Below are 24,578 nucleotides of genomic sequence, written 5' to 3' on the forward strand. Positions count from 1 at the left end.
AGATCCAAGTATTATTTCATTTTATTTTGAGCAAGGTTGACTCTCTTGTGAAGCAAACAGCAGATTTGAGGACAAATCTGTATATTGCATCATATTGCACTGATGAACTTGAAATGAGGTTTTGGATATGTCAAGACTTATTCAGGCTTAAGAAGAACAGGCTAATGTCTTCATGTCCTTAATGCAAGACTATAGTGAATGCAGAGAGACTCCTGGGGATTTGCAGTGGAAATATGGCCGACAATAGACACAAACTGCCCAAAGGGAAATCCCATGCAGACAGAGCAAAAAATGTATCACCATGACAGGGGTACAACTGTGGAACAGATTTCCCAGAAAGGCTGGGGAATATTAAACCCTGGGGAACCTCAAGACTTGACTGAAGAAGGTCTTGGTCAGCAGACCTACCAGAGGAGGCATGTTGGCCAAAATGGCCTGGAAAGGTCCCTTTGAAACTGTTTTATTATTGTCTGATTCTGTAAAACAGTACTTTTGAGCAATATTGTTTTAATACTACAATTGTTTCAGTGAAACCTGTGGTATATCTATTAAATATGGCAGGAGAAAATATGTAGCCCTACTCATTTGACAACAGTCGTGTTTCTTTCTTTCCTTACAAAGAATAACCCACCATGCACCATGCTCCATTTTTATCAAGGCAGGTGCAGGCTCCATCCTCAGCAGCCTCATTCCTGAACTGCTCGTAGGTTAGTGTCTCTGCAAAACAGATACTGCATTTTCTAACTTTTATTTATAAGTTCACAACCACTTTAATAGAAAAAAATGACAGCATCTTATTATGCAGTTTTCCTCAGCACAGATATTATCTAGACACGTGTTTTATGAAAAGGTTTGCAAGTACAAACCCTATTCACTGTGAATAATCATGCATCAAGGTTTTAAATGCAAAGCAGTCGTAAAATATTTTTCCTTTCTACTCCATGCTAGCATGCTTTTGATGCTGACACAGACTAGTTGTAAAAAAATTCCACATGAGACAATCTTTCATCTGCTGTGAGAACAGTACAGAGGAATAATACAGAAGTTTAAGACAGCTGGGAGGATTGGGTTTTTTTGCATTTTGGGATGTTATGATGTAGTGAGCATTGCGGGTCCTGATGGCCACAGTGTATCAGAAGCAAAATGTACCTTTAATCTTCTTGGACAAGTACTATTCAACAGCTGGTAAGGGTGCTTTTTCCCAGATGACATCACTTCCTTATTTCAGTCCAAAATCTGAAAAAGCATACAGCTACTGTGGCACATTCATCAGAACTTTCTCAATATACACACCATTTCACTTTGTAAGCTGGTCGAACTAGCTAACAATTCTTTGGTTGAAATTTCTTTGATATTTTTAGTCTTCCTTGTGATTGAAAACTCAGTTCCACAAACACAGAGAAGCTTAGAGGAATAATGGCAATAAACTAATCAGAGAAAGGTACCTTGGTACATCTTGGTACCTTCTAGGGCTGCTTCTATCCCAGGTGACAAATTAGTCACATAGATTTCAGGGGTCAAACTAATGGCAGAAAAAGGAGGGATCAATGGAGTTCTGGAAAGGAACAAGGACAGAGAAACAGAGGCATGTTGGGAATGAAAGATTACCACCAATCACACTGTCAGTCTGGCCAAACTGTGCATCCATTTAACAGTTTACTTGCTATTAAATGCCAATTATAATTATTTCTGTGGGCATGGAGCATCTCCATTCAGTGTAAATGTATGAGCATGGAGGTCAAAGTACCAGCAGCTGGAAATCAGACCCTAGATCATACTGGCCATGGTTCCAGCAGCTAGAGAGACAGGACTGCACATTGTGTGTGAATGCTAGTGCACAATCATTTGTAAGCATCAAGCACAATACTCTGGTAAGCAGGATATGTGACTTAGGAACCACACATTGGTGCAGCCATCAGTCAGGGCTGGATATTGGAGAGGACAAAGTGGTCTCCAGATTTGCTGAAAGGACTGCAAGGTCCACACCAGCAACTGGAGATGCTAGGGTGCCTGAGAGTCAACTACTCTAAGATCATAATTCTTGGACCTACTATTAGACATATTTCCATGTCTGTCTCTGTGTGCAAGGTAATTGGGTGTCCAGGTGTCCTGGTTTAGGGCAAGTTTGGGAGATAACCCCCAAAGGGGCTTCTCTACAAAAGCAGATTCAATTGCCCCTCCCCCCTCCAACCGGTTCGGGAGAAAATATCTCCTTGGAGAAAAGTGGAAAGAAACCTGTTTATTAAACAATAGAAACCAAACAATATTAACAATAAAACTTCTCACTGCTCCAAAGAAAGCAAACTCAGAACAGTCCCCTCCCCAGGTTGCAGCTCGGCTCACTCAGTCTCTGATCAGTCTCTCTGGTGCTGGAAACGCCGTGGCCCAGGCCCGGCCAGGGGGGCCACAGGTGGAGCTGCCGGTGCTCTTCTGGGTGTTCAGTCCAGAGCAGGCTTGAACAGGTCCAAGAAAAAAGGAAAAAAATCACAATGCAGAGAACTTCTTTGCCTCAGCTAGCTAAAACTAACTAAAAGCAAGAAAAAGGGAAAAAAGGAGCTCTGTCCGGCTGTCTGTCCATCCGCAGACAACACAGTCCAGGAGCAGGAATGTGGAGGAGTGAGAGCAGTCTGAAAACAAACTGCGCGCTTCTTCCCTCCCCTCCTCACTGTCTGGAAGAGAGTCTTAAAGGTGTAAAACTTATTATTCAGTATAAACAGAACAAGACGATTGGGGATAAAAGCATCATATAGTCAACCCAGGACACCAGGGGATCCAGACATCTGAATTATAGGCAAACTGGACATCTAAATACAATTAATAGAGGTATCCAGAGTGCATTTGTAGGCTTGAACTCCAGCAACTGTGTGAGGCAAGGTGCCACAGGGGCTCATGTGCTCAGATACCTGCAGCTAGGGAGAGCCAGATCCAGGGGCAACAATGGGATGCAGTGTGTGCCTAAACCCAGCTTCCAGACTGGGATTCACAGTGTACCTGAGTGTATAATTCATAACAAGGAAACTATATATACATGTATTTCTCACTATCAGGCCAAGTAAGCCAGAGAGGGGAACTGGATAAGTTTGCATGAGTGTGAATTCTTTATTAATGTGGGGCTAACTATGAGTATATGTGCATGTGTACTCTGTCTGTGTGTATACATTCATGCTGCTAAGACCTATTATTAAAAATATTAGAGATGCCTTTGCCCAAACCAAAGTGCAAAGAAAACCATATGCCAAAAACAATAGAATTGATTTTTATTCAATAGTAAATGTGAGGTAGAAAGAGATGGAAAAAAAAATAGAAAGAGAAGGAGTAAGACTAGAAAGGTATATAGCATCACACACGGTGACACAGGATCCCACAACAAGGCTTGATTTTGCAATTTTTTATGTATGTTGATCAACATGATTGTCATTGTCTTGATCCATCAGGTAGAGGAAAAACCACAAGCCTGAAAATTCCATGGATTATAAATGTTCAGGTTCAGGTGGGAACCCAGGTGCCTCCCCTGGAGGCGGGGACTTTCACATTAAATGATGTAATGCTGTGACTCACAGGACTCTTCAGGAGTCTCTGATGGTCCATGACATATCCCAAAATGCCACAGATACCTCTCACATCAGAGTAGCTGGGTCAATTATGGCCCATCAGGAGGAGTGATTTCCTTCAGACCACCTATGAATGTCCTTGTTGTATGGTTGGAGTCCTTAATCAGCCCAGTCCCTCACCCAGGATTACTGGGAACACGTGTTCCGCCTCACTGCCTGCTAAGCCAGTGGACATGGAGCTTCAGCGACCTCACCTCTACTGAGCTACCAGATTTGGCAGCTCCAAAATTGGTAATATCTTCCTTTCTATAGCACATCCTGACAATACGGTGTGCTTGCTCACATCCCCCATACTCTGAGAAACTGGAAATATGATGTAAGTATTGATAATGATGTGTAAGTACCTGACAAAAGCTGTTAGTGTCTGCCATGGGGTAAACTACCTCACAGGCTATTTCATGGCCCTTCAGCTAATTGCAGTAATAATAGACTCCTGACTGAAGAAAAAGAGGTGGATAAAGAGGGGTAAGGGAAGAGATGAACAGTTAGCAAACTTTATGCTAGGCATGAAGAAGATGGGCAGGAAATAAATTAGGGGATAATACTGCATGACATCGCATCACATTGCTTTTTAATGATTACTGACAAATCCCTGGTTAGCATTGTCAGCTTTTATAGCAGCCAGAAGTGTCAATTCCCAAATCCTGTTGTATTTCCAGTGATAGATATACTGTTAATTTTCACTTAGTAAATGATGCAAAATTCTGGAGACTGTGATTTTATTTTTAATGCTAATATAGTCATTGGACAAGATGCAGTGTCAGTGCTGGTTCGTTATAAACCTCATTGATAAAAGGCTAACAGAAAACCTGTCATGGAAAAGCTGAAAAAACCTCAGAGGTTGTATAAGCATTTATGGAGAGTAGTACCTGCAACACTCTACAGAAGAAAATGTTGACTATGGCTGAGTTTTAAAACCCAGGGTTAACAGGAAAAGGTTTCAGCTTGAGAAAGTAGCCGTTTAAAACAGGTCCAGCTGTTTTAAAGACCTCTTAAATTCTGGAGCTGTGTCTCACACATAAACACACACTCCAAAAAAAAAAAAATGGAATCTGTGCACTAAAACATCATTTGAGAGTTCTAGGCATAAATGAATAATTTGCAATGCCTGAAAAATATATTTTCTCCTTTGTCATTGAGTCTTTTTATTTGAACATCAGAATATCAATCTGACTACCTGTTTATACTGTAGTTTGAAACACCATCATATCCTGAATAAGATCCATATCAACAAGAAATGGAAAATTAAAACCAAAGGGATCATTTGATTTACAGCTTATTTTTTATTTATTTGCTGGGGTTTTGATTTTTAGTGGGTTTCTTTTTTTGGTGCATTGATTCTGAACAATGCAGTAAAGTGAGCTGAATGAACTGCCCCGCTATTAATGTTAAAGGAACTTCATATCCTATAGTGTGCCATGATATCATCTCGATCTGTGGATTTTTCTGGGTATCAGGGAGCTAGAAAGGTTCATGATGCAGCACTTCAAATACATTTCATGACAAATTTGATTAATTTTTCTCTGGAAGTGAGTATGTGAATGTGTTTATATGCTTTGTGTAATCATGGTCTGAAAGACCACTCCTGGAAAGGAAATTTAGAGAAGGAGGCAAACACATCTAAGAAAGAGACTTTGATTCAGTGCTTATTAAAGCCAAGGGAAAGAATCCCAGTGGGTCAATGGAGCTTTAGGTAAATTCCAAGGATTCGTGTTTCTACAGTTTTATTTGATTTAAACTATTTATTCTTCTTTTTCTTTTTTTTTTTTTCTTTTCCCAGTGGAGCCAGCGCCATCATGCCCACAGAATCAGAGTAAAAATTCTCTGTCTGCGTTTGTCATGCATGAAAGACTCTTCTAACATCTGAAAGGTTTTGATATTCACACAGCATATCTCCCACTGTCAGAGGCAGAGCAGTGAATGTAGTTCTGTGACACAAAGAGATGTTGCACCATCGTCAATTAGTGAAACACTGCAGGAAATATCCTAATCCTTGCTGAAAGCAGTTTTGTTACCTAAAGCAATAGCATTTCAGGCAGGTGATATGGAGCTTTTTTCATTTGAGAACTCTCTGAGCCCTACCTGTCTTCTCTGTGTGTCCTCTGTGCCGCCATTCTGTGAATAACATATCTGCAATACAAATGCAAAAACTGCACTTACTATTGAGAATTCAGCCTTCCCAAGTATTCCCCAGCTACTCTACGTGTCAGAGCATAATTTTTTTTGGCTTTGGACCTTCACCATGTTGAAATATTTTACAATACTTACACAACCAAATCCCATTGGTAAAAACAGCAGGACAACTGCTTGAAATTTTGTTCATCTGAGTAAATCCAGGGATTTTTGATGTACCAATAAAACCATTGTCAGCAAACGTAATGGGCTGGACTTAATTTTTTTATTTATATTGATGTATTTACAATGTGACACTCTTAAGAACAGCTGTTTGCTCAGAACTGCTACTTCTGGAAAAAACATAAATTTCATGTTCAATTTTTATAGACCGCTTTTATCGCAAGTAAGGCTTCATATAAATTTAGGGATCTAATCTTGATATTGCTGCCACATCTATATATAATAGTTCAACTGATTCTCCAGCATTTGAAAACCTGTATGATGTTTTAAAAAATAAGTAAACATAAAGCTAGCATATGAAGAGCTCAAGTGAAAATATTTTCCCTGATATCTTACTCCATTAGAAATCCAACCATGTGTGCCCATTTCTGTCTCTGACTTCAATTAGCCAGAAGCCTTTCCCTGTTCATTCATCCTGACATTTGTTGTAAGTGCCTTTTCCTAGTGTTATTGGTCAATCATAAAATTTAGACTGCCCCAGCTATCAGTTAGCACAGCTCCACTGTGCCTGGGTTCCTTCCTGGGACAAAGGAAAAGCTCAAACCAAGGAAACATGAGCAGAAACTTGAGGCACACATGCTAACAATCACTACAGCTGGTAGTGAATTTGGACTTCATGATAGAAAAAACAGAGCAACCATCAATGTTTTTTGTGTGAAATGAAATTTTCAATGAATTTTCAAATAAGGACAGTCTACAGATGTCTCCAATGTCCCTGCATTATCAGAAAGAAGACTGCATAATTTAAGGTATTTGTCTTATGTCCTCCACCACCACTGAGTATTTTGAGGGGACCTACTCCAAAAAGTATTAGCAAAGGTCTCAGAGAAATTACACTTCAAACTACTGCCTGTGGAGCATAAGGTTTCTCAGTGTGACTTACATGTCCTTCCTTAAAAGTCAAGACACATAACATATGTACTCATAAATATCTATGCATTAAATCCTATTAATAGTTTTTAACAACATTCATCATCCCATTGGAGCATATAATTTCATTGCCCCTTGCTGTCCTTCAGAACTGATATGGACAGTGCTGAGAAGTCACAATGGAACAAAAGGGTGGGGACAAGCAGAAACTTTTGTTCAGGCTGGAGAATAAATGTACAAAGTACTCCTTGAGAAGAGGTGGTGTAAGACCACTACATTTCTTTGTGAGTAGCCTTTGCTCCTTTAAGAAAACATACTTGAAAATTCACGAAGCAAAGAGCTCCCCGTATTGTTGTGACTCCCATCTGAGGAAAATAAACCTTTTTAGATCAGAGTCCTTGCAATGAGGTTAAAGAAATACATAATTTAGGGGGAAAAAACCCCAAAGAGTTCATTTTCAGCAAACAATATTAAGTGCTTCAATATGCCGATGGAATCTAACCATCCTTGCTGAGTGAATGTGCAAGAGCATCTGGCAGCAAGTACTGCCTGATAGTGCTCAGCTGACTTTGTACCACCTGTAGATGTTTCATGGGGAGTAACTCAGGGAGCCACACAGTCCAGAGTTTTCTGGAGTCTTAGTCATTCAAAAAGTCTCTGAAACTTCCTCTTCTCATAAATAGGCACTGTCTAAACAATGGAATTACATGAGACAAGCAAAGGAAAATTTTTCAAGCTGTCTACACTGAAATAATTTAGAAGTACAGGGAGAAGGAACAGAATCATTCCACCCACAATGCAGATCTTTTGTGTATAAAGACCCTCTCGAGCACCCAAGTACTACTCTTGTCTAAAGTGAGACTCTTCAGCTGAGTTACAATTACAGATGCTTTAGGAGGTCCTGAGATGGGGGTGCTTATTTCTGCATTGCCTGATCTGCTCTGACTGGTAATCCATACAAAAACCAGCTGAATGGATATTGCTTACACTCAGCTCCAGCACAAAAATAAAGATATTACTTTGGTTCCCATTATTTATTACCTGCTATCTGCACCTCTGAACCACTCCTGCTGCAGGAGCCACCATGCATTTATGGCAATTCATCAAACACATATACTTTTAAATTCCCTGTAATGCCATCAACAGGGGTGCCATCTGCCAGCTAAGTTTGAGAAAACTTGATTTATTGGAACATATTTTTCTATTTAAAAGTCCTAATGTACAAACTCTGGGTAAGATAGGCAAAGGCACTTTGGTATGTTAAACAAAAGAAGAAAACTAAAACCCAGAAATTGTTTGATGTCCAACCATGTGGCTACTGCATTAAAGACAGATGGAAAGAGCTGCAAACACCTACTTTATGATTGCAATTCTGTTATTGCCAATTCTCAATAGAGCTTCCCCAGTTTAACGTGCTTTGCAGTTTGCAGTCATATGCTTACATCCTTAACAGCCAAGCATCTCTCACAACTCTCCAGGCAGAACCAGTTCAGAACCTTTTTTCTTTCTATAATTTGTTTTCTGCAGGTTTTGATCCTTCAGAAAGTTATGAATACCTACTTTACCCACTGCAATCACTGGGGATTTATAGGAGTACAAATACTTGCATTCTAGAAGCAGAATATGCCACATGAGTTTCCATACAGATGTAAGATTTTTTCATTCTTGCTTGCTCTTACTTTCTTTCAAAGTGTATTTTTACTTCTAGGTCATGGATTGATGTTATTAAAAGTTTCTCAAGCTTGAAAAGTTCAAATTCTCTAGAAATACAGGTTCAGGTCAGAGGTCTGACATGAGACCAGCTGATATAAATCAAAATATCTCCACTGAACTTTGAATTAGGTGATACATGGTGCATGTGTACTTCAGTTTTCACCTGAAACTCCTTCTCTGTGGCTCAGGTGGGAGAAGTTCCTATATTTGTTTTCCTAAGTACTAAATTCTTTCTCTTCTGTTAAGAATTACAGCCTAATTTTAACTAAATAAATTGAATTGCAGCAGGAGGAACTTCTATTTTGCTCTTAGATTTCCTTCTGGGAGCAAGTAAATGAAATGAAAATCCACAGTGCAGTCTATTTTAAAATAGTGATGAGTCTCTCCCATTTTTAGGTGTCTATGTATATGAAACAGAAACATCCAGGCAGTAAATAGTCCATGGTGGCTAATTGATCCTGTTGGGAAGGCTCTGTTATCCAGGCAGAGCCCCAGTTTGAGAGAGATGATAGTGCATTCAACACCAGATCAGGTCAGAGTGCACAGTGAGCTGTTCTACCTTGCAGAATAATTATATGTAAAATAACAAACTTGCAACATACCTCCACAGAGGAGAAGTCCAGAAACATAAACAGAGCAGGAAAAAAGGAATGCATTCACTGTACTAAGTTGTCAGTGAACCACTTTTATTCTCCTTATTGTCTCTCCCTCATTTTCTGAGGGATACTGACAGTGGAAGAGTCCTATGGACCATCCTGAAAATGTGTCCTACCACAATCCATAATAGTCCATTGCAGTTGTTAGGTTCCATGTATCTCAGCATTGTAAAGCTCAGAAGAAACAGTGTACTAGAGCAATGATGTTGAAAGATTGTGTTCTTTATTAAAATAATTATGCAACTAAAGAAGAATTGTCAACAATTACATAAAAAGATAAGGAAATCAGACTTCAAACTAAGGAAGGAAAAAATCAGAAACAAGTTTTCATTCAAAGCTTTGCAGATCTAAAACAAATTTCATCAATCTGAGGCAAGAAGATTCCTTGAAGTTCTCTCTGAGTCAGAGAACTGGGGAGGGTGCTCAAAAAATTATCATATTCTTTTTGCTTGTTTGCCTACTCTTCACCTGGCATCCACCCTTGGAGGCTTGTCAGAGCCTAAATAGTGAAGTGGGTGGTTCTACAATATAACTCCATACAGCTACTCCTATGCTCTCCCAATGCCCTGCTTATGTGGGCACAATGCAAGAGTTACCAGGATATGCAGCTCTTAGGCTGTGGGAGTAATTTGAAAGCATTCCCTGAGCTAGAATCTGTAGGTTGGGAACTTTTAAAAATTTGAATTATCAACTTGAAACATGTAGTTTTCATTAACAATTGCTATCATTATAGTGACACAAAAAATTCACACTTCAGTAGTGTCTTATCTGATTTTAATCAAAGTTTGCTTAATCAGTAAACTTCTCGCATACTGAGACAAACAAGTAAATTTCAGCTGCCTTCCAGATAATTAGTTCATTTAGATGTACAGACCCAAGTACCAGGATCTGTGCTTTTAAGGTATGCCACTCAAAGTCTGCCTAATGCCCAGGCCTGCTAACATCTGAGTCTGGAGTAGGAGTGTCCAAAAGGATCTGTTACTAAGACTCCTCTGCATGTCATCAAATTGGGTCCCCATCAGGCCATGTATCCTTCTCACAGTCCACATTTCTAGATCTAGCCAATGACTCTTCAGCACTTCCTGAAATACATCTACAGTATTGAAGAAGCCACAACACCTAAGATGTGTTCATAGCCTTTCAAAACACTGCTTGTGTTCCACTGCAGGATTTTACCTGTGCCATGACAACATGCAAGAATTGTTTAATATCAGACACCATTTAAGCTATAAGAGAATTAAATGGACAGATTTTCGAATACAAGAGATAAATAACATGTACAGGTAGGTGAGGCACTAAATTTAGGTGAGATTTTTTTTGTGTGGCTGGATAAGGAGAAAGCTCTTACATTTCAGGTAAAGAAGTCTTTTAAGAAGATACAAAGAGGATTAACATGGAAGTTCTGAAGTACTTTTCCTAAAAGTGTGTTCATCACTTGTAAGGTTATATTCCATTAATTCTTTAAGCTATTTGAATCAATCTGAATGTAAAGATGGTTTTTTAATTATTTATTTTCTGCAAACAAGGCTACTAAAATAATTTAAAATTAAAGTTACTGGGATAGAAACAAAATATTATAGCTTTACGTTGTATTAAACATGGTTTTTAAACAATAAAATATGCCTCAGGCCTGTCACATTAGATATACAGCTTTTTATCTGAAAGGACAGATTTAGAAAACTAGACTTAACCATCCTAGATAGCTCATTTTGTACTATTATCTGTAGTTCAATATAGTATTTTATAGCTATTGGAACACATAATAAGAAAAAGCAAGATAAACATTTCTTTCTATCATTGTATTTCCCCAAAATTATAATGGTCTAGTCCTCTTTATCAAGTAGAGACACGATGCAGATGAAAAAGAAAGAGCTCACTATGAACATAAAAGCACTCAGGATTAATCATAAAAGTGCAAAATACTGTCCCAAAATATTTTTGACTGAATCCCAAATTCTCAACATAGGCCTAAAAGTTGCCTTCAAAATACATTCTTATTTTATAGTGAAGGCCAATTTTATATTTAAATTCTCACAGAAATACAATGAAATATCCTGAAATAAAATGCATAGTGCTGTACTTCTGCCAAATTACACTGTGTTCTATTCTGTGTTGAATATTGATGCAAATTTACCCTAACAAAGCCAAATTTCTAGGGTTTTCTTCCAAATTGAATCCATCAAGCACAATAACTGCCCAAGGATTTTTTATGAAAGCTGCTACTAACAGACTGCAGAGAACCCAAAATGCAGCCATCCAATATTTCTTGTTCAGCAGCTCCACACGTTTGATTCATTCCTACGTTATTCAGATATAGCTAAGAAAGTTTGAGATTGTGAAGCTGTTCTAGTTTTCCAACGCTTGGAGAAAGATTATCTATGCTTTAGAGACCCATATGGGCATGGTTTACAGTGCAGAGATTTCCACATGGTCTTTTCCTTAAAACTGGGGAAGCTGGAGCTGCCCTTGTTATCTGGAGAATTTTTAAATGGTTTTTCAATAGAGCTGTGGCTTTAGAGCTTCCCACCAGCTTGATCAGAGCACTATACTCTGCTCCTGAACTCTTCTCACACCAATTTTCACCCTTATGACAAATGAACCAGAATAGTCCAGTTTCTTCACTTGTTTCTTCTGCATCCAGAAGTCTTATCTTTGTAAACTTTTAAGGTTTTCCTTAATAGAAAATCTTTCCTAAATGAAATCCTATCTATCAATAAACTCTAGATGTTATAGAGACCATTGTTAGAAGAGAACAGATAAGGGTATGGTTAGTGCTTGAGGCCTTACGGTCTCACAAGATCTTGAAGCCTTTCATGTTTACCACAAAACTTCTCTGCAACAGCCCTTGATGAAGTAGAAATTAAATAGAGGCCAAAAGAAATATGCAAGCACATCTGATAGTCAGGACAGGGTTGGAAGAGAAAACCACCAGAAGTAATGCTCAAGGAGATTTTGATTGCCATTGTGTTGAGATTGAGGTGGAGCTTTACATTGGACAAGGAGATTGTCCTGGGGAGGGTGGTGCCTGGAGTGAGCTGGAGCTCAGTAGGTTGAACAATGCAGACAAGATGGCTCATGTACTTCAGAGGAGGAGAAATACATTTTGCATACCTGCCTGTCAGAAGCTGTTCCCCCAAAGTATAACTGCTTTGAGCAGCAAGGCATCAAAAGAGAGGTGAGAAAGGATACCAGTGTTATATCTAGGGTCCCAGTCCACTGCTGCTCATCAGAGAGCACAGTGAGCAGGAGTTGCCCTCCCACACCCTGTGAGGATTCAGCTCCATAGTTCACTGGTACAAAACAGTTCCTTGTAAGTGCAGTATCTCGGAGATAATAATGTTTCTTTGTATTATCAATACTTTTCTGGTTTGTGCTTCCTCAAGTCTGCAATACAGCATAAGTTTTGTGTAAAAGGAATATATACATGTTATAAAGGGCGTATTGAACCCTTTATATTTTGTACGTGTTTATACACAGAAATCAAAAGTTGTTAAACAAATGTATGAAAATTATTGGCCAGGTTATTTTTTATCAGTGTGCAAATGAGGAGCAAGCCCACTGACTCAATAAAGTCACAATAATCTAAGGAGGAACATTCCTCTCAATATGTCATTGCTTCTTTATGAAATCAGAATGTCCTGTGCTTTAATTTAAAAGGTAGTCTATTTTTACTGTAGGCAGTACAATAGAAACTGCAGTGCTATCCTTTGAGGTGTTGTGAGACATGAAATCATAAGTTATCCATATGGATATTCATCATTCATCAAACACTAATGGCTTCTCTTTGAAGCCTGAAAGAAATATAAAAATACAGAATACTGCCTTTTAAAATTTTTAGTATTTCTCTTTTTCAGTGATGTTTCACAATCTATGGAGAGTCCATTGCATATGACACCTGCTATGTGAGCTCTAAAAAAGTTATCTGTGGAAAGGATTTACAGTAGTTCATTAATGGTTAGAAAACAGCAGATCCAAACAAACAGTGAGTGCACTTCCTTTTTAGAAATGGTCATACTACCAGATGTCAAAGCTGGAGAAATACAGGGTTTATTGTATAGCAGCCTATCCTTTGATTAAAAATGGGACTTGATTGATAATGAGGAAATTCACAAGTTGGCTTAACAGGAAACCTGACTTCTATGACTTCTTAAGTCCTCTGCTGTACTGTCATCAGGAGTCTTTGACATTGATTTAGCAATGCTATCAAAGCACTGACCCATCCTCAACAGATCCTACTGTTCTCATTTTCTCCAGGCTATTTTAAGCAGCAGCTGACATTGTTCCTCCTGCCTTTCATCTGTTTATCAGTCACGTTCAGGCATCAGTCAGAATTTCCTGCATCAGCTTTCTACTTGGTGCTCACCTCTGCTTTCTCTTCATGCTGTCCTGTCGGGATTTGTCAGGTTCTGCTTTCCAACACTGGACTGTAGCTGGCATTAATGCAGCTTCAGCACAGAAGCAATATACCTCAAAATGGTAGGAATAACTGGATGTTTGAAAATTGAAGTATGATCCTTAATATTGTAGCGAGAAAGTGATCTTTTTAGGTATTGAATTTGAAAGTGCAGTGTATCATTTGTCTGTTAGCCTGGAACCAGTTTAAGAAGGGCATAAAGGAGGACTGAGAAGCAGAACTGCAGGTCAATTGCAATATAATTAATTACAATTATGCAACTCAGATTTCAGGCTAGTGATCATTCAATTACACTTGCAGGAGATGGAGCACAAATTGACTTTGTCACAAACAGTTCATCAGAAAGGTCGTTGTGTCTTTTTTTCTGTTATCAAAAGAATTTGCTGAGAAACCATCTATACAGAAAATTTAGCAATATGTTTGAAGGCAAATTGGCAATATTGTTTGTTTTTAAAAATTATAAAATTTCAATAATTTCAGCTTTTAAAGACAAAACTATAGTATATAGAACCTCTGTTATGCAAAATCAGAGGGCATCTAGGGTTTTTAGTTTCTCCATCAGCTGCTTTGGAAAAGTTATAGCTATAGCCTTATATATCATAAACAAAGGAGTCTCTGAGAAATAATGTGTACAGTTTTATATCAACTATTCACCCAGGAATGACTTACCAGGAACTACTTATTCCCGAGGTTCATATTCTGGCAAATACCCAGCATCAAGAGAGATGATTTCTTCTGACTTTGGAAGAACTTCATAAGAGATTGCAATGTACTCCTAGGTACCCTAAGCATTATTCACTGAATAGATATTCAATGACAGACTTTTGAATTTCTCCCTGAATTGCACCCTGTGCTGTTTTGCAGCAATTAGAGATCCTGTGGAGGTCAACCATTATTCCTTTGGAGCATGTATGGCAGAACACTGTTTCTACTGATGAAATTCATACATGGATGCTTAAATGGAGAGATGAATTAATAAGTTCTACAATTTATTTTAAATTTCTAAAATATCTTTTTTCTATGTGATAGATGACTGTAAGCACATCAATTATTGCACCAGTTTTTGTGGAAGCATTGAGTTGCTCAGCAATAAACAGCTGTTGAATAGAAATATTACAATATTTTATTAAGAAAATATTAGTAAACTTATATTACCCATATTTGTAGATGAATTTATTTTTTTTTTAATTATAAAATCAGACAAATTTTCAGCAGTAAAAATTTTAGACCAATGAAAAGGAAAAACACAAATTCCCACAAGGAGGAGATAGATACTTGCTTATGATCAGCCACTGAATGTCATTTTGCTGCCAATGGAAATATACAGTTCAGTCCTTGGAAAAGGAAATGTGACCTCTGTGCTTTGAATCTAGATCTAATGATCACATTCACTGGTCTTTGTTCAGCTGGATAATTTGTGTTGTTTTTGCTCATGGGAGTTTGCAAAGCTAGAAACATTCTTAGGTCCAGAAAGATAAACACCAAAAGATTCATAGATATTGAAGAAATAAAGAAAATGGCAGTCACCTAGACCAAAACACATCAGCAGCAAGATTTGAGTTCTGGGGTACAGACTCTGTCTATTTCCAACTTGTTTCCTCAAGGTAAAATAGCTCATTTCAGGGGTTAAATAAATGCACCAGTTTGAATTAAATTAAAACCACTTTTATACTTATCAGAAACACTTATACTCACACAAAAAGAACTACAGTTCCCAGGCTCAGCTTGGATTTGAGTTTCTGTAACATTCAGCAGCTTGCATGGGAAGTTTATCTTTTTCACATGGCCATGTAAGGCTGACCATGCACTGTTGAAGTTTGCATTGGACCCCAAAAATCATTTATAGGTCACTCATTTACCTGAGATAGATGCTACAGACTGCAGGAAGACCCAGAGGTTGTGGGGCCAGACAACCATGAAATCTACTTTTCTATAGTCAACAAACTGATCTAGAAAATAAAGTAGGGGTAAAAATCACATCTCTGCAAGAGTAGAATTCTGTCACTTGCATTATTCAAAGTTTCTCAGGTGCAAATAGTCCTCATCTTCTGGCAAGCAACCTTAAGAATACACATTTTTCAACAAGACTGCTTTTAAAACTGGGGGGGCGGGGCAGGGGGGGGGGAGAGAGAAGAAAATGACAGAGGAAAAATAGGGGTTTGATTTACTTTGCTTTTAAACACTTCTATCAATACCAGAAGGAACTGGAACATTGCAGGAGTAGCAGAATAAATGTAGGACCTGGCAAAAACAGAGAACCTAATTCCTCTCACAAGGTTCACATGCATCCTTTTATTTCTTTTAGAGAAATGTACACAAGTCCCACTTGGGATCAGCCCTGTACTGAGCAAAGAGCATACTAAGAAAAGCACACAGAAAGAAGGAAATCCTATCTATGCCAAATCCTGTTCAAATGCAGTTGAAATAAACAGCTTTTTGTGCTCCCTACAGCTTCCCTACCTTTGACTTCACATTATTTGTCAAAGAGAAAAATAACTTAAAGACAAAAACTCTGAAACTCGAAATATTTTCTATTGTGAAACTAATGCAGTTTGGGCTTGTACAAACAAGTCTTTTTTATGTTTATTCCTAGCAGCTGTGGTGTGTTGTTTTTTTTACTTTTCAAAGAAACAACACTTCTATAGTTACCTGCTAGCAATACAATCCATGCCATACCTACATAGTAACATTAGTTTGGGCAATATAATTGAGATACATTCTAAGATTGTGTCTATATTTAAAATTAGTGCTTCTGTGCAATTTTGGTACAATACTTTTCACTAAAATAGTTTTGTAATCTTGTGCTAAAATGTGCTGTTTTAGTTGCACTGACAGTATGTTTTACAAAAAAAAAAAAGACAAATTCCCCCACTACTGATTGAAATAATGCATCATAATGCTAATTTTGACTCATTTCAGTTAATGAAGAACGTAATATCAAGGGTAAATTGCAGCTTAAAGATGGAGCTGAAGATTGGAGCTTAAAACACTAAAGCTATCCATCAAGTAGCAGGGTTGGAATGAGATGCTCCTTAGGGTCACTTCCAGCCCAAAACCTTGTATGATTCTATGATTCTATCAAATGGGAAATTGCAGTCACACAAAAAATATTTAGTTGCCCAGACAATTAATAGAATCAGTGCAAGATGCTGTTATTTCTCTCTCTCTCTTTGCATCTGTGCCAAAACTCATACATAAGGCTACCAAGACCCTGATGCTAGGTTTTGATACCACATTACTATCACACTGGTGGAGCTTTGGAACCAGTTACTACCCAAGACTACTGGAAAATCAACCAGCCATTGAGGGCCCCATCACTGAGCCAGATCATAGCATACAGCTCAAGCAAGGGTTGTTGTGGGTACTTGATGTGGAACCTGATGTGTTAAACTGATGTCAGTGCTTCTCTGACCTTTGATGGATTTATTTTCTTGTAGGGATTATAGGCACTGAGCCTGGACAGACCTGTGGCTGCCCTGGGATGCAGTGTGGAGCAGGAGTTGAGTGCACACTGTGATTGACTGTCCTTCAAAGGCTGTCCTGTCTTGAGAAGGTATTACACACCTGTTTCTATGAATGTGAAAATGTTTAAATAAAAAAATTCAAACCAGAAGTGCTTTATTTTGCCCTTTCCATGATGGCTAAAAAGAGCTAAAGTGATTACAGTGCCAGGATGCTTATAGTGAGCAATTTCTATAGCAACAGGATGACACAGGCTGGCTCATCAGTTGCATTGTTGCTCCACGAAAGCATATATTGGAATAATTAACAAGTTGGAGGAGAAAATGCTTGATCTATAGCAATATCCTGCGTTTACTAAGAAAATATTGCTTTTGGTGAGCGTGCTGTAATTTCCTTCCTGCATCTACAGTTAAAACAAAACCTAAATGGTAATTAAATTCTGGAGAGGCACACTCATGGGTCTCACCATGGTCTCCACACTTGTTCTTTGTTTGACTGATAGATGGAGGCATTTATACCTACTTACACAAGCTGAGCTGTACATTCAAAAGGAGGGAGTAATTAATTAAACTACTGCAAGTGACAGGAAAATGTGGGGCAAGGGACAGCAGAAGAATTTTTTTTACCTGAACTGGACTTTGACCCACTGACTTTGTGTGGACAAACCATGATCCCTGATCTGCTTCTTACATGAGGAGCATGAGGACACTAAGCAACTGAGCCAACCTGAAGCTGACAGGAGTCAGGCCCAGGTTTGAGTACCAAAGGGCTTTGTCTGTGGTTGCAGGCTTTCAACAGACAGACTGCAGAAACTGTAGAGGAGACGAGGCTGGTCATGTAAATAACATTACATATGAGGCCAGCACAGTGATTGTGATCATTACAATAAAGCATGAAATGATAACAGTAACAAGGAATTAGGCATGTATTTCAGAAATTACTACAGTAAGTTGAAACAGCTGTTCAACTCAATTTTCTCATATCTTTAGTAATGAGTATGAAATGTGGCTCCCCAGGTGCTTCTGTGAAACAATCTAGCTCTGTAAACATAGCCTTTAACACCTTATTTTAGACTAAGTTAAATTTCTGGGTTAGGTGTCTGAACTCCAGTAGTCCAATTATAAATAAAAACTCTTGCTAATTCCCAAATAGACTGTGCTGATAATTCTTAGACAACTAAAAACAATTAGGATAAATTTCAATCACAGTAGAGAAGCTTCAGAAGTTTTGGGTTTTTTAACGAAATATAATAATCTGCTTAGAAAGCAAAGAAATTTTATCCCAGAAAGGAAGCAAAGGCTTTCTCCCACAAAACTGTGCCAGGGTCACTGGCACAGGCCAAAGAGAGAATTCACCTTGGGCAGGTCCGTTGTTTTTTGTTTTTTGGGGTATTTTTAAATTTTTTTCAGGTTGGGATTAAAGGTATTTGACATGGTATTTTGTATTTAGGTCCAGACATTTATTTTTTCTTATTTATGTTATAGTTTTATAGTAGAGAGTTTTGTAGTATTTTATTAATAAGGTATAAAATGATAATAAGGTATATAATCTGAAGGAAACATCCACTGGGAAAAGAAAATAAATTAAAATTTTTAATTTAAAATAAATTTCACTTACACTGAATTGCTTTCAAGGGCAAAAATTTATCCCATGTCCATGTCTGCTGCCTACATATTTTCCTCCTATCCCAATACAGTTAACTGTCTAAACCCAATGTTATTACGCAATCAGACCATCTCCTCAGCTTTCTAACCTCACCATGTCATCCCAATTTCTTTCTTGGGGCGCATGCCATTTTCAGCCTACTTATATAGCAAACATTTCCTGCTTTATGGTCCAAATTTCTGTCCTGTACAGCTATCATCATCTCTTTTTTTTTTCAGCTTACTCTTGACCTCAAGAAAGCTTCAGAGCATCTCTTCCCAACTAGGGCCAGAGAGATTAGCTTTCTGTAGAAGAGAAAAGAAAAAAAGGGGGGGGGGGGAAACCCCTACCTAAATAAAATCTTGTTTCCAATATAAAAACATACCTTCACTGGTAAGGAAAAAGGCATAACAAATACTTACCTTTAAACACAGGTTTCTCACTCATTCAGCCAATGTGTGTGGTGAGAACAGCTACAGTTTGATGACCATTTTTAGTTTCTGAAATTAGCCTCTCTCATAAGGAGATAATCTCCAAAGACTCAGACCAAGTTTTGTTAAACCTCTGCTTTGAGCATAGTGTGATTCTGTGTAGATTATGTCCTGACATATATTTATGAAGATGGCCAAAACCACGTTAGTGCAAACAGGTATTTTTTCCAAATTCAAGCTAGTGCTCCAAATTCAAAGCAATTACTGATGGAAAAGGACGGGTAGGGTTTGGATTGGTTTGGATTGTTAGTTCCAGAGATTTTTGTTGCCTTTTGACAATTAAGTGAAAAAACCAACAAACTTCTGAGAGATGTGCAGAATATTTTAGTATTGTTGAAAGTATGTTTTACTTTTGGGACAGGCTTTTTGAGAAATTAGTTCCCTGATCTAGACTATGCAGGAATCAAAGGTCTTTATCATTATCATGTATTAGAAGTTATGACAATTTATCTAGAACACTCATTAGTTTTGTATTAAAAAAAAAATTGGACACTACACGAAACGATGTTATCCCAGAGCAGATGGGTATATATTTGCACTAAAGTTGATTGAATAACACAAAAATAGATTTTGCAATGAGCATACAATTTATAGCAGGATAAAGAATGAATTAGTTATATTCATACACTTTCTCTCCAAATTCTTATTGTTTTGTAAAAAAAAGCATAAAAAATACTGATGCAACATTGCTATTTGAAATGTGTACTGTTTCTCAACACTGAGCCAAGGAAACAAACAACTATATTGGCCATTTGTTGTATAAATCCATACATATAATCCATGAATCCATGGGAAATGTCTGCTTTCCAGGACAGCAAAAATTCTACATGACAAACACAGAAAGAATGCTCAAAATGCATCTTAAAAATGCAAAAAGCTCTTTAAAGACAATAAGAACTTTATTATTGACTGTTATTGCCAGGCTAGAACTCTCAGTAAGCCTCAGTACTTCCAGAACTTACTAACTTTGAAGCATCTTGATTAATGACTGGGTTAATGATGCAGTCTCTCTTACTGCCATTCCCTGATTAGCTGAGAAAACAAGCTCTGTTAACAGACATATATATGCATATTAGCAAGAGGGATGGCAAAAGCACTCATTGAAAGTCCCAGTTTGAAAGGGGTCAAGCAGATTAATTTGTTTTCTCAGTGTTTATTGGAAGTGAGCATAAAAAGAAAGCAAATAAAACCAGATGGAAGTAATTTTTTATTACATTCAATAGTATAAAATTCAATAGTATAAAATGCAGAGTTTTGCTTCTGAGAACCAATAATATAAAATTCTGGTATAAACTCAACTGAGAATCCCTCAACTAGAGAGAATAAGGAAGAGAAAGACCTTGTAACATAATTAATCACAGGGGATGACTGTGACTCAAGAGGATATTGCTATCATTTAAAAGGCATATGATCCAAGGATGCCTCTGATGAGGAATTTCTAGTAGTGAAAGAATATTTCCATTCTATACAGTACCAGTGAGTATCTATATGAAAAATGTTAAGCTACATGCGATTCTGGCCACATATGTCTGTGAAAGATTAAGGGAAGCTAGAATAAGTGGTGAGAAGCTTAGTAAATAGGGAGCCAGTCTTTTAGGAACTGAAAAAAAATTAATTTTGCTAGTATAATGTAGTGAAGTTGTAGTTGGGATAGGAAAAAACAGCTTCCATCAAAGTGCTAGAGACTACTTAAAGAGAAGTAAAAGGGAGTTTTAATGGTACAGGAACAGGTTAGTGTTAAGGAACATGAATGTAGATAAGTTGGAAACCTGAATTGTAAAAAAAATCCCACCATTTCGGCAGCAAGGCTTTCTTAGTGTTGATTTCCATAATGGTTACATAAGACCTAACCACTTCTAAAATGTATCATTGTAAGTTTAAAAAAAATTATAAAATTATGTGTCTTTGTTAGAACTTGCTGGATTGGATTATCACATATTTACCAATAATTGACTTAAAAAACATTACTGGATATTCTTCACAATTATTCTTCATTGCTTCTCTCTTCTAGGTATTTAGACTTCGGTGGCACACTTGATTTCCACTATGGATCCTTATCATATATTTGGAGCGCTCAGTAAGATTTTCTCAGTTCAAGCAGAACAATGGCAGGAGGTTGCTTATGCCCTTCCACCTCCTTAATATGGGAAACACCAGTCATTTTCTTCCAGATTAAAATTTCAGTTGAAAAAGATTGAGCAGTTCCATCCGCTCAAGGAACCATTGATAATTCTTACAGCAAGCAAAATAGCACTAAGGAAAAGTTCAATTTATTCTAAGACACACACACATAAACATCTGTATTTCTAATGGCCATAATAAATCTTAACTCTCAGGGGGAAAAAAATTCCCACATTTTGTCTGTCTTGATAATTAGATCAATTTTTCACTTATGGTTTGTCAATCACTTGACATTTTATTGCATGAACAACAGACCTCAAAAGTATTTTAATTAGCACAATAGGGCTCTAATCTAACCCTAATCTTCTAATGGCAGTTCTAAACCATGTCTGAACATCTATTTACTAAACAGAAGTTAATTAAAAATATGGACCCATACCATACACATAGCATAAAACTGAAAGCTGAAAGGATATGCTATGTGCAGAAAAATAGAACTAAAGTGACAACTAAGGGTCTTAATGGGCTCATGAGCTCCTTTCTCTCCCTATACTACTTTAACTGCTTTGATTGTAATCAAAACACAGTCAAAAGGAGATATCCTCGTTTAAATTTCTTATGTATTGATTTTTAAAAGAAATTAGCTTCCGAACAAAACCTAGGATGAAACTGTGTACAGTTTAAAGTCGCATTTTTTTCCAGTCATTCTTCTCAATCATATATTTGCTTCTGAAATTGTAACAATGCTACTGTTTGTAGAGTTCTGCAAAACTGGAGCAGTTACGTGATCCATGTTCAATAAAACAAGGAACAAAACTTGAAAGTGATCAATTCAGAGTACAGTCCTCCAGTGGTTTCACTGGCAGAGCCAATGAATGCCTTCGGTTGCAACCCACCTATGGAACAGCAATCCACAGTGAGGAGAGGTGCAAGTTCTACAAAGCAAGTTTGTAAAAATAGAATTACGACCTTGAAATGTCAAGAAAATATGAACCTGTGTTCATCAAGAAATAAAAGCTTGAGGTTTTTAGTTACTTTTTTTTTTTCTGTTGGTCTGTAACACTCCTGTATTTGATTATTTTTGCGCATGTTGACCACCCCTGAACAAGAGATAACCATCTCAGAGGATTTGGCCACATAAGATGTGTGACTCCAGGGAGCTACAGGAGTTTGGACAAACACATATATGTCCAAAATTGGGCTGGTACCTGTAGGTGTCTTTATTTAAACAGAAATATTCAGGCATGTATCAGAACAGTTCTCTGAAGGAAAAGCAGGAATCATTAGGTCAGCTCAAATGCTCATAAAATCATTGCCTCAGCACTCATAGTAATAAATCATGTTCTAATAGTCAGGAGTAGCCCTGCTCCTAATCCTCAATTCCTTGTCAACAGCTGCATTAACACTCTACAGGTATCTGGTTCCTGCAGCGTTCACAACTTGTAAAGTGGCAAGAATGAGAATGGTCCAAAGGTAAACATGCTTGAGAAATGCAGATCAAAAGCAGCCTGTAGGGAGCAAAGAGTCAGGCTACTGAAAACCGTTCAATCCATCCTAATGGATTCACTAGGCACTACAAACTACTTGAAAATAATTCACACATCAGGCCCTATGTGATGGGCAATTGATTCCTAGGAAGCCAAAAGTCTTGAACTTCATTGCCAAGGGAGCTGAAGGTCACTTTCATGTCCTTAGAAGTCCAAACACAAGGTGGATTACTGATTAAATCCTAAATTTTCTCCCTTGTGTAAAATACTGTAAAAACATCTCTAAGTAAAAGAAAATCTCTATGAAGAAGAAAAAGGTATATGAAGACAAGAGAGACACTGTTCATTTTCCTGTTAGTTCAGTGATTATAAAACACTCAGGAATCCATGCTCATCTACACTTAGTGACAAGGCAAGATATGTAATTTTACTGACTGTAAACCAGTCTTTAATTCTCATTGGTCTGAACTTGAAGGTAGTCTACTATCCTACTAGAAATCTGTGTAAGAAGGTAATTTGTAGAAGAAATGGTTTAAAACATCAGGGAGCACCATCACAGGTGGTCCAGAAATGGGAAAGAGAAAGGAGATGGCCAGGATCAAGTTCCCTACAGGTTCTAGCATTAAGTTGCTTAAAGTAACATGAAAGTTTATTTTGATAACCAGCTGATATTGGGTGAAGTGATTGGAAAGTTGTTGCTGTGACCACCTCCCTTCCACTGCACAGAATTTTGGGTTGCTTCATCTACAGACCTTGGCTTTCTGATATTAAATTAAGCAGTCTACTTTATCACATACCGGAAAAAAAAACCTGAGCTAAGAGTTGCAGAGGTTAACTGCAAACACTAGAGATGTTTTTACAGAAAAATTATGTAGAAGTGAAATTAGTTAGATATGCTTGATTTTTAATTCATACATTAAAACTGGCTTTTGACAGACTCCCTCTTTTTGAGGAAAGCCTGAAAAGTGCATGAGTTTTAAGGCAGATCAGTAGGTAATTACACTAGTAAATTATAGGACTACATTTGAGGTACTGCTTCTGAGCAACTGGAGTGTAATTAAAAAAACAGCTACAGACCATTTAATATGAAGAACTACCTGTGGCTTTATGATTAGGCTGGAAAAGCATATTAATATATTGATAAGGTAGAAAAACAGAAGATTAAAATTATCTACACTCAATCTTTTTTTTTTTTCAGAATATAATTGCTATTTCTTAGTGTTGCCCCAAATTTAGTAAAGTGTTCATTTCTCAGAGGAAAAAAAAAAGACAAGTGGAAAAAATTAAAATCGGTGAAGTTACACATATGTTGTCAGGAAGAATTTTCTAGACTTTTCATGCACTGGACTAAGAGTCTGCATTCAGATAACTGTCATGAAGCAATTCCAAATAATTTCCATAACAAGTATATTTCCCAACATAGCTGATGTGCAATCCAGACTTCAACTTCCAAAGAAGGAATGTTTTAGTAGAATAATTTTGTTGTGCTTCTGTCAATCTTATTTAGCCCTACGAGATGCACACTCTAGAATACCCTTTGTTTTCTACAGCTCAGGAGCAAGCCCCAGCTCTCATACGCCCGAGCCATTTAACCTTAGCTCATACTGCTAATGGAACCTGCTAAATTAAAAGAAAGAGCTGTGAAATAGTCTATGAAGCAGAGACATGCACACTAAAATATGTTAAAAAAAAATAATTGTCCCTCTCTACTCTGCATTGGTGCAGTCTCACTTCAAATATTTTGTGCAGTTTTG

Source organism: Passer domesticus, chromosome 5 (genome assembly GCF_036417665.1).
Source record: "Passer domesticus isolate bPasDom1 chromosome 5, bPasDom1.hap1, whole genome shotgun sequence".
NCBI classification, from domain to species: Eukaryota; Metazoa; Chordata; class Aves; order Passeriformes; family Passeridae; genus Passer; species Passer domesticus.